Genomic DNA, 12,238 nt, shown 5'->3' on the forward strand with positions numbered 1-12,238 from the left:
TCAAAAACGACTGAGTGATCTACGAATCACCTTGCATCATAAGTAACAACTCATTATTTGTAGATCAGTCAATCAGTCACAATTTACCCATGATACATTGCGGTTTTGACCCTCTCGTATATGCAATGGTGGGAAAAGTACCCGATTGCCATACTGTAGTAAAAGTAAAGATACCTTAAATGAAAATCACCCAGTAAAATACTACTTGAGTAAAAGTCACCCAGTAAAATACTACTTGAGTAAAAGTCACCCAGTAAAATACTACTTGAGTAAAAATCACCCAGTAAAATACTACTTGAGTAAAAATCACCCAGTAAAATACTACTTGAGTAAAAATCACCCAGTAAAATACTACTTGAGTAAAAGTGAAAATCACCCAGTAAAATACTACTTGAGTAAAAGTCACCCAGTAAAATACTACTTGAGTAAAAATCACCCAGTAAATACTACTTGAGTAAAAATCACCCAGTAAAATACTACTTGAGTAAAAATCACCCAGTAAAATACTACTTGAGTAAAAATCACCCAGTAAAATACTACTTGAGTAAAAATCACCCAGTAAAATACTACTTGAGTAAAAGTCACCCAGTAAAATACTACTTGAGTAAAAGTCACCCAGTAAAATACTACTTGAGTAAAAGTCACCCAGTAAAATACTACTTGAGTAAAAGTCACCCAGTAAAATACTACTTGAGTAAAAGTCACGCAGTAAAATACTACTTGAGTAAAAATCACCCAGTAAAATACTACTTGAGTAAAAGTCACCCAGTAAAATACTACTTGAGTAAAAATCACCCAGTAAAATACTACTTGAGTAAAAGTCACCCAGTAAAATACTACTTGAGTAAAAATCACCCAGTAAAATACTACTTGAGTAAAAGTCACCCAGTAAAATACTACTTGAATGAAAATCACCCAGTAAAATACTACTTGAGTAAAAATCACCCAGTAAAATACTACTTGAGTAAAAATCACCCAGTAAAATACTACTTGAGTAAAAAACACCCAGTAAAATACTACTTGAGTAAAAGTCACCCAGTAAAATACTACTTGAGTAAAAATCACCCAGTAAAATACTACTTGAGTAAAAATCACCCAGTAAAATACTACTTGAGTAAAAATCACCCAGTAAAATACTACTTGAGTAAAAGTCACCCAGTAAAATACTACTTGAGTAAAAATCACCCAGTAAAATACTACTTGAGTAAAAATCACCCAGTAAAATACTACTTGAGTAAAAGTCACCCAGTAAAATACTACTTGAGTAAAAGTGAAAATCACCCAGTAAAATACTACTTGAGTAAAAGTCAACCAGTAAAATACTACTTGAGTAAAAATCACCCAGTAAAATACTACTTGAGTAAAAATCACCCAGTAAAATACTACTTGAGTAAAAGTGAAAATCACCCAGTAAAATACTACTTGAGTAAAAGTCACCCAGTAAAATACTACTTGAGTAAAAGTCACCCAGTAAAATACTACTTGAGTAAAAGTCACCCAGTAAAATACTACTTGAGTAAAAGTGAAAATCACCCAGTAAAATACTACTTGAGTAAAAGTCTAAAAGTATTTGGTTTTAAATATAGTTAAGTATCGATAGTAAATGTAATTGCTAAAATATACTTAAGTATAAAAAGTAAAAGTATAAATCATTTCAAATTCCTTATATTAAGCAAACCAGATGGTAACATTTTCTTTTTTATTTACAGATAGCCATGGACACACTCCAACACTCCGACATAATTGACAAACTAAACATGTGTGTTTAGTGAGTCCACCAGATCAGAGGCTGTAGGGATGACCAGGGATGTTCTCTGTTTAGTGAGTCCACCAGATCAGAGGCAGTAGGGATGACCAGGGATGTTCTCTGTTTAGTGAGTCCACCAGATCAGAGGCAGTAGGGATAACCAGGGATGTTCTCTGTTTAGTGAGTCCACCAGATCAGAGGCAGTAGGGACGACCAGGGATGTTCTCTGTTTAGTGAGTCCACCAGATCAGAGGCAGTAGGGATAACCAGGGATGTTCTCTGTTTAGTGAGTCCACCAGATCAGAGGCTGTAGGGATGACCAGGGATGTTCTCTGTTTAGTGAGTCCACCAGATCAGAGGCTGTAGGGATGACCAGGGATGTTCTCTGTTTAGTGAGTCCACCAGATCAGAGGCAGTAGAGATGACCAGGGATGTTCTCTGTTTAGTGAGTCCTCCAGATCAGAGGCAGTAGGGATGACCAGGGATGTTCTCTGTTTAGTGAGTCCACCAGATCAGAGGCAGTATGGATGACCAGGGGTGTTCTCTGTTTAGTGAGTCCACCAGATCAGAGGCAGTAGGGATGACCAGGGATGTTCTCTGTTTAGTGAGTCCACCAGATCAGAGGCAGTAGGGATGACCAGGGATGTTCTCTGTTTAGTGAGTCCTCCAGATCAGAGGCAGTAGGGACGACCAGGGATGTTCTCTGTTTAGTGAGTCCTCCAGATCAGAGACAGTAGGGACGCCCAGGGATGTTCTCTTTTTAGTGAGTCCACCAGATCAGAGGCAGTAGGGACGACCAGGGATGTTCTCTGTTTAGTGAGTCCACCAGATCAGAGGCAGTAGGGACGACCAGGGATGTTCTCTGTTTAGTGAGTCCACCAGATCAGAGGCAGTAGGGATGACCAGGGATGTTCTCTGTTTAGTGAGTCCTCCAGATCAGAGGCAGTAGGGACGACCAGGGATGTTCTCTGTTTAGTGAGTCCTCCAGATCAGAGACAGTAGGGACGACCAGGGATGTTCTCTGTTTAGTGAGTCCACCAGATCAGAGGCAGTAGGGACGACCAGGGATGTTCTCTGTTTAGTGAGTCCACCAGATCAGAGGCAGTAGGGATGACCAGGGATGTTCTCTGTTTAGTGAGTCCTCCAGATCAGAGGCAGTAGGGAGGACCAGGGATGTTCTCTGTTTAGTGAGTCCTCCAGATCATTGGCAGTAGGGACGACCAGGGATGTTCTCTGTTTAGTGAGTCCACCAGATCAGAGGCAGTAGGGACGCCCAGGGATGTTCTCTTTTTAGTGAGTCCACCAGATCAGAGGCAGTAGGGACGACCAGGGATGTTCTCTGTTTAGTGAGTCCTCCAGATCAGAGGCAGTAGGGAGGACCAGGGATGTTCTCTGTTTAGTGAGTCCTCCAGATCAGAGGCAGTAGGGACGACCAGGGATGTTCTCTGTTTAGTGAGTCCTCCAGATCAGAGACAGTAGGGACGACCAGGGATGTTCTCTGTTTAGTGAGTCCTCCAGATCAGAGACAGTAGGGATAACCAGGGATGTTCTCTGTTTAGTGAGTCCTCCAGATCAGAGGCAGTAGGGACCAGGAATGTTCTCTGTTTAGTGAGTCCTCCAGATCAGAGGCAGTAGGGACGACCAGGGATGTTCTCTGTTTAGTGAGTCCACCAGATCAGAGGCAGTAGGGACGACCAGGGATGTTCTCTGTTTAGTGAGTCCACCAGATCAGAGACAGTAGGGATGACCAGGGATGTTCTCGGTTTAGTGAGTCCTCCAGATCAGAGGCAGTAGGGATGACCAGGGATGTTCTCTGTTTAGTGAGTCCTCCAGATCAGAGGCAGTAGGGAGGACCAGGGATGTTCTCTGTTTAGTGAGTCCTCCAGATCAGAGGCAGTAGGGAGGACCAGGGATGTTCTCTGTTTAGTGAGTCCTCCAGATCATTGGCAGTAGGGACGACCAGGGATGTTCTCTGTTTAGTGAGTCCACCAGATCAGAGGCAGTAGGGACGACCAGGGATGTTCTCTGTTTAGTGAGTCCTCCAGATCAGAGGCAGTAGGGACGACCAGGGATGTTCTCTGTTTAGTGAGTCCTCCAGATCAGAGGCAGTAGGGACGACCAGGGATGTTCTCTGTTTAGTCAGTCCTCCAGATCAGAGGCAGTAGGGACGACCAGGGATGTTCTCTGTTTAGTGAGTCCACCAGATCAGAAGCAGTAGGGATGACCAGGGATGTTCTCTGTTTAGTGAGTCCACCAGATCAGAGGCAGTAGGGATGACCAGGGATGTTCTCTGTTTAGTGAGTCCTCCAGATCAGAGGCAGTAGGGACGACCAGGGATGTTCTCTGTTTAGTGAGTCCTCCAGATCAGAGACAGTAGGGACGACCAGGGATGTTCTCTTTTTAGTGAGTCCACCAGATCAGAGGCAGTAGGGACGACCAGGGATGTTCTCTGTTTAGTGAGTCCTCCAGATCAGAGGCAGTAGGGATGACCATGGATGTTCTCTGTTTAGTGAGTCCTCCAGATCAGAGGCAGTAGGGAGGACCAGGGATGTTCTCTGTTTAGTGAGTCCTCCAGATCAGAGGCAGTAGGGACGACCAGGGATGTTCTCTGTTTAGTCAGTCCTCCAGATCAGAGGCAGTAGGGACGACCAGGGATGTTCTCTGTTTAGTGAGTCCACCAGATCAGAGGCAGTAGGGATGACCAGGGATGTTCTCTGTTTAGTGAGTCCTCCAGATCAGAGGCAGTAGGGACGACCAGGGATGTTCTCTGTTTAGTGAGTCCTCCAGATCAGAGACAGTAGGGACGCCCAGGGATGTTCTCTTTTTAGTGAGTCCACCAGATCAGAGGCAGTAGGGACGACCAGGGATGTTCTCTGTTTAGTGAGTCCACCAGATCAGAGGCAGTAGGGACGACCAGGGATGTTCTCTGTTTAGTGAGTCCACCAGATCAGAGGCAGTAGGGATGACCAGGGATGTTCTCTGTTTAGTGAGTCCTCCAGATCAGAGGCAGTAGGGACGACCAGGGATGTTCTCTGTTTAGTGAGTCCTCCAGATCAGAGACAGTAGGGACGACCAGGGATGTTCTCTGTTTAGTGAGTCCACCAGATCAGAGGCAGTAGGGACGACCAGGGATGTTCTCTGTTTAGTGAGTCCACCAGATCAGAGGCAGTAGGGATGACCAGGGATGTTCTCTGTTTAGTGAGTCCTCCAGATCAGAGGCAGTAGGGAGGACCAGGGATGTTCTCTGTTTAGTGAGTCCTCCAGATCATTGGCAGTAGGGACGACCAGGGATGTTCTCTGTTTAGTGAGTCCACCAGATCAGAGGCAGTAGGGACGACCAGGGATGTTCTCTGTTTAGTGAGTCCTCCAGATCAGAGGCAGTAGGGACGACCAGGGATGTTCTCTGTTTAGTGAGTCCTCCAGATCAGAGGCAGTAGGGATGACCAGGATGTTCTCTGTTTAGTGAGTCCACCAGATCAGAGGCAGTAGGGATGACCAGGGATGTTCTCTGTTTAGTGAGTCCTCCAGATCAGAGGAGTAGGGATGACCAGGGATGTTCTCTGTTTAGTGAGTCCTCCAGATCAGAGGCAGTAGGGACGACCAGGGATGTTCTCTGTTTTAGTGAGTCCTCCAGATCAGAGACAGTAGGGACGACCAGGGATGTTCTCTTTTAGTGAGTCCACCAGATCAGAGGCAGTAGGGACGACCAGGGATGTTCTCTGTTTAGTGAGTCCACCAGATCAGAGGCAGTAGGGATGACCAGGGATGTTCTCTGTTTAGTGAGTCCTCCAGATCAGAGGCAGTAGGGACGACCAGGGATGTTCTCTGTTTAGTGAGTCCTCCAGATCAGAGACAGTAGGGACGACCAGGGATGTTCTCTGTTTAGTGAGTCCACCAGATCAGAGGCAGTAGGGACGACCAGGGATGTTCTCTGTTTAGTGAGTCCACCAGATCAGAGGCAGTAGGGATGACCAGGGATGTTCTCTGTTTAGTGAGTCCTCCAGATCAGAGGCAGTAGGGAGGACCAGGGATGTTCTCTGTTTAGTGAGTCCTCCAGATCATTGGCAGTAGGGACGACCAGGGATGTTCTCTGTTTAATGAGTCCACCAGATCAGAGGCAGTAGGGACGACCAGGGATGTTCTCTGTTTAGTGAGTCCACCAGATCAGAGACAGTAGGGACGACCAGGGATGTTCTCTGTTTAGTGAGTCCACCAGATCAGAGGCAGTAGGGACGACCAGGGATGTTCTCTGTTTAGTGAGTCCTCCAGATCAGAGGCAGTAGGGACGACCAGGGATGTTCTCTGTTTAGTGAGTCCTCCAGATCAGAGGCAGTAGGGACGACCAGGGATGTTCTCTGTTTAGTCAGTCCTCCAGATCAGAGGCAGTAGGGACGACCAGGGATGTTCTCTGTTTAGTGAGTCCACCAGATCAGAGGCAGTAGGGATGACCAGGGATGTTCTCTGTTTAGTGAGTCCACCAGATCAGAGGCAGTAGGGATGACCAGGGATGTTCTCTGTTTAGTGAGTCCTCCAGATCAGAGGCAGTAGGGACGACCAGGGATGTTCTCTGTTTAGTGAGTCCACCAGATCAGAGGCAGTAGGGATGACCAGGGATGTTCTCTGTTTAGTGAGTCCACCAGATCAGAGGCAGTAGGGACGACCAGGGATGTTCTCTGTTTAGTGAGTCCACCAGATCAGAGGCAGTAGGGATGACCAGGGATGTTCTCTGTTTAGTGAGTCCTCCAGATCAGAGGCAGTAGGGACGACCAGGGATGTTCTCTGTTTAGTGAGTCCTCCAGATCAGAGACAGTAGGGACGACCAGGGATGTTCTCTGTTTAGTGAGTCCACCAGATCAGAGGCAGTAGGGACGACCAGGGATGTTCTCTGTTTAGTGAGTCCACCAGATCAGAGGCAGTAGGGATGACCAGGGATGTTCTCTGTTTAGTGAGTCCTCCAGATCAGAGGCAGTAGGGACGACCAGGGATGTTCTCTGTTTAGTGAGTCCTCCAGATCAGAGGCAGTAGGGACCAGGGATGTTCTCTTGATAAGTGTCAATTGGACCATTTGGACCATTTTTGAGCATTCAAAATGTAACGAGTACTTTTGGATGTCAGGGAAAATGTATGGAGTAAAAAGTACATTATTTTCTTTAGGAATGTAGTGAAGTAAAAGTTGTCAGAAATATAAATAGTAAAGTAAATACCCCCAAAACAACTTAGGTAGTACTTTACACCACCGCTCGAACACATGCAGTGTGTCCCCTGCTGGTAGAGGACACAGGGCGCGTTCGAGAGGATCACTTTTGTTGATTGTCACCGCCTTTCAAAGTGTGTTGCATTATGGTAAAAAACAAAACAATTACAGACTTTGCGACTACATGTCGACTGCATGAACTTTACATAAATCATGTGATCGAAGGTCACGCAGTTTTTGATGTCACCTTCAAATCGCTGCAGTTGCATCTCATCAACAGCACCATTCAGCAATCACCTGCATTATGGGAGGTACTATTTGTCAACCAATCATTAGGAGGTTTTTGTTTGAATCACGCAAACGTGGCCAAAGACCTGACTGAAACAGGAACCAACTTTGCTGTGATTCTAAAGCTACAGGGGATACAAATGTTATTTTTATTTTATTGAACCTTTATTTAACTAGGCAAGTCAGTTAATAACAAATTCTTATTTACAATGACAGCCTACCAAAAGACCACCTGCTGGGACAGGGGCCTGGGATTAAACTTTTATTTTTATTTTTTATGTATAAATATAGGACAAAACACACATCACAACAAGAGAGACAACACAACACTACATAAAGAGAGATCTAAGACAACAAAATAGCAAGGCAGCAACACAACATGACAACAACATGGTAGCAGCACAAAACATGGTACAAACATTATTGGGCACAGTCAACAGCACAAAGGGCAAGAAGGTAGAGACAACATTACATCACACAAAGCAGCCACAGCTGTCAGTAAGTGTCCATGATTGAATCTTTGAATGAAGAGATTGAGATAAAACTGGCCAGTTTGAGTGTTTGTTGCAGCTCGTTCCAGTCGGTAGCTCCAGCGAACTGAAAAGACGAGCGACTCAGGGATGTGTGTGCTTTGGGGACCTTTAACAGAAGGTGACTGGCAGAACGGGTGTTGTATGTGGAGGATGAGGGCTGCAGTAGATATCTCAGATAGGGGGGAGTGAGGCCTAAGAGGGTTTTATAAATAAGCATCAACCAGTGGGTCTTGTGACGGGTACACAGAGATGACCAGTTTACAGAGGAGTATAGAGTGCAGTGATGTGTCCTATAAGGAGCATTGGTGGCAAATCTGATGGCCGAATGGTAAAGAACATCTACCTGCTCGAGAGCACCCTTACCTGCCGATCTATAAATTATGTCTCTGTAATCTAGCATTGGTAGGATGGTCATCTGAATCAGGGTTAGTTTGCCAGCTGGGGTGAAAGAGGAGCGATTATAAGATAGAGGAAGCCAAGTCTAGGTTTAACTTTAGCCTGCAGCTTTGATATGTGCTGAGAGAAGGACAGGGTACCTACCTTCTAGCCATACTCCCAAGTACTTGTATGAGGTGACTACCTCAAGCTCTAAACCCTCAGAGGTAGTAATAACATCTGTGGAAGGAGGGGCATTCTTCTTACCAGACCACATGACCTTTTGTTTTGGAGGTGTTTAGTTAAGGGCAGAGAAAGCTTGTTGGACACTAAGAAAGCTTTGTTGTAGAGCATTTAACACAAAATCCGGGGAGGGGCCAGCTGAGTATAAGACTGTATCATCTGCATATAAATGGATAAGAGAGCTTCCTACTGCCTGAGCTATGTTGTTGATGTAAATTGAGAAGATATTGGGGCCTAGGATTGAGCCATTGGGTACTCCCTTGGTGACAGGAAGTGGCCGAGACAGCAGATTTTCTGACTTTATACACTGCACTCTTTGAAAGGGGTAGTTAGCAAACCAGGCCAAAGACCCCTCAGAGACACCAATAGTCCTTAGCCAGACCACAAGAATGAAATGGTCTACCGTATCAAAAGCTTTGGCCAAGCCAATAAAAACATCAGCACAACATTGCTTAGAGTCAAGGGCAGTGGTGACATCATTGAGGACCTTTAAGGTTGCAGTGACACATCCGTAACCTGAGGGGAAACCAGATTGCATACCAGAGAGAATACTATAGACATCAAGAAAGCCAGTCAGTTGATTATTGACAAGTTTTTCCAAATGAAAGTGATATTTGAAACCTCTCTCTAACCCATGAATTGTACACACGTTATGTTTTCAGTTTGTCAGTGTGTGATATGGGGGTATAGAAAAGTTTATGTAGCCCCTTATACAGAAAAATGATTAGAAACAATAGCAGCTATGTTGACACTGCCATGTTGATCTGACCCTTGCTCAGTCGGGGTCAATCACCTGTTGAGAGTTAGAATAGTAGACTACACACTCTCACTCAGATACCATTAACATGGCATAAGTCATGGCAGAATGTGTAGAATTGCAGAAAATTTGCTTTAAAACTGAAAATTGCATGACATTTTTCATGACATTAAAAAAAAATGTCTCTCTGCCCTGTGGCAAAATGTGTGGAATTGTAGGAAATTCACTTGAAAATGTAAATGTTTCTCTCCGTTGTCATGAGGGGGGAGGCACTAAAATGTTTTTCCCATGAGGTGGGGGGGTGCCCCGAACCAAATCTTGTTTAGGGCCCCCAAAAGGCCCTGTACAGGGCCCTCATGACTGCACGGCCAGGCACGACTCCAGCACCATCATTAATTTCGCTGATGACGTAACAGTGGTAGGCCTGATCACCGACAACGAGGAGACAGCCTATAGGGAAGAGGTCAGAGACCTCACAGTGTGGTGCAAGAGCAACAACCTCTCCCTCAACATGATCAAGAGAAAGGAGATGATTGTAGACTACAGGAAAAGGAGGACCGAGGACGCCCCCAAATTCTCATCGACGGGGCTGTAGTGGAGCAGGTTGAGAGCTTCAAGTTCCTTGGCGTCCACATCACCAACAAACTAACATGGTCCAAGCACACCAAGACAGTCGTGAAGAGGGCACGACAACACCTATTCCCCCTCAGGAGACTGAAAAGATTTGTCATGGGTCCTCAGATCCTCAAAAGGTTTTACAGCTGCACCATCGAGAGCATCCTGACGGGTTGCATCACTGTCTGGAAGGGGCGTTGCCAGAATTTTGGGGCCCTATGAAAAAAAAACTACCGGTCCCCTAACATAGAAATCAGAATGTTTCAGATTAAAATAACATACTGATCAATATGTGTTATTAAATGTGCTAACTATTAGCTTCTGCTGCTCTATACTACAATTGTGCAGATTCTAGTTTCCACCTTCATCCTTTGCCTACACTAACAGTATTGCAAAATCTTGTGGTTCCTAATGTTAACAGAAGCTGTCTGTGTCATAAGATTTGTCTTTCACATATTGTGTAGTTAGTTTTAATGAATAAATTACTAATGATCAATGTTTCAGATTAAATCATTTATTACCAATTCTTATAAACAAGGCTAACCCTGTTCTGCCCTATGCATAATTCCTAAATATATGCCTAAATCACATATCCAAAATAAAAAAGAATCCTGAACTATGTGCGTGCAGGCATAAATGTGGTACCTACACAGACCACGCATCTGTGAAACTGCAACTGTAGTGTCAAGACATCATGTGGGCATTCCTGAGTAAATTCAACAGGAGATAAACCATAGCAGAAGATACTCTGACAGTATTCTGCCCATCCCCAGGCAGGCTTGGGTAGAACAGGTTAAGGCATTTGTCCTTGTGTTTGTTCCCTATAAACAAAACTCAGAGGTTACACAGCACCAAGAACCCAGCGTCGAACCTTCTTGTGAGCAAACTCATTTATAATGTCTTTATCAGTTTAATTTTCTAGCTAACTGGTTTTCAATTGAAAGGATGGCAAGGCTGTTCAACCTGTCTTGGCACATCGTAGATCTTAGATAGTTCTTTATAAGTTTCAGCATACTGAAGGCACGTTCACCTCCATCAACTGTTAACAGGCATTGTACAGAAGAGTCGCAGTGCAATGCCCACTTCTCCCAAAAAAGCTCTGTAGCTGCATCTTGTGGATGGCATTTAGGATCTCTGCAGGAGAAAGACCATCTGAATAAGTGGCTCCATATATCGTCGTTATGTGTCACATTCCATTTTCAAATCCATCTGTGAGATCTTTGGAGTACTTGTTTCTCCATTTCTGGCAAGATAAACTCATTTGGTTTTCAGACATTTTCCTAAATGTAAGTATTGGTGAAAACTCCTTGCATATATCTGCAATCGTGTGGAACCGCATGTCCGACTGACTGACTATACTTTCTAGAGCCACATAAAACACTGTGTTGTGAAATCCAGTGTCTGACTTCTTGTTCATCTGCTATGTCATCTTCAGTCTCGTCAGGGAAACGTTTTCTTTTCTGTCTGGCGGTTCCTCTGTTCACTGAGACACTGAGTAGTTACACCCATTTCATTTGCCACCGTGGAGGCTTCTGCCAGAACAGCGTCCCACTAGGCTACCCTGGGGCGGCAGGGTAGCCTAGTGGTTAGAGCGTTGGACTAGTAACCGGAAGGTTGCGAGTTCAAACCCCTGACAAGGTGAAAATCTGTCGTTCTGCCCCTGAACAAGGCAGTTAACCCACTAGGCTGTCATTGAAAATAAGAATGTGTTCTTTAACTGACTTGCCTGGTTAAATAAAGGTAAAAAAAAAATTAAAATGACGCAGAGCCTGTATTTCTTCCTGTTGTGTCTTAATGTGAGCTGCTTCCATGTCCAGAGAAATGTTTCCTGACTGAAGAGTTAGGCTTCTATTCTCAATACGCTGCAAAAATTTTACCCAGAAATGTGAGCAGGAAAGACATAAAGTAGCTTTTGTCTCTGATGTGGCTGCGTTTGTCAGGCTACAGGGTAGCAGGAAGCATGTCTAGAGCCTCGATGATAGACGGTAAACGAGTTGCCACTGGTCTGACCGCAGCAATACGACACACTCCATCGCATGTCTGAAAGGCGGTTAAGACAGCAGCCAGTCTTTTCCTTGAGAATGGTCCATCGCCCTGGGCTGGCACTGAACAGATTGTACAGATGATTCACACTGCGATAAAAGGTTGACACTTCTGGGGACGACTGAGCTGCATGTACACCCACAAGATTAAGAGTTATGGAGGCACAAGGTGAGTATGTGAGGCACAAGGTGAGTATGGGAGGCACAAGGTGAGTATGGGAGGCACAAGGTGAGTATGAGAGGCACAAGGTGAGTATGGGAGACACAAGGTGAGTATGGGAGGCACAAGGTGAGTATGGGAGGCACAAGGTGAGTATGGGAGGCACAAGGTGAGTATGGGAGGCACAAGGTGAGTATGGGAGGCACAAGGTGAGTATGGGAGGCACAAGGTGAGTATGGGAGGCACAAGGTGAGTATGTGGCCAGTGGATTCTTTTACAGTATG

Source organism: Oncorhynchus nerka, linkage group LG24, assembly GCF_034236695.1.
Source record: "Oncorhynchus nerka isolate Pitt River linkage group LG24, Oner_Uvic_2.0, whole genome shotgun sequence".
Taxonomy (NCBI): Eukaryota; Metazoa; Chordata; class Actinopteri; order Salmoniformes; family Salmonidae; genus Oncorhynchus; species Oncorhynchus nerka.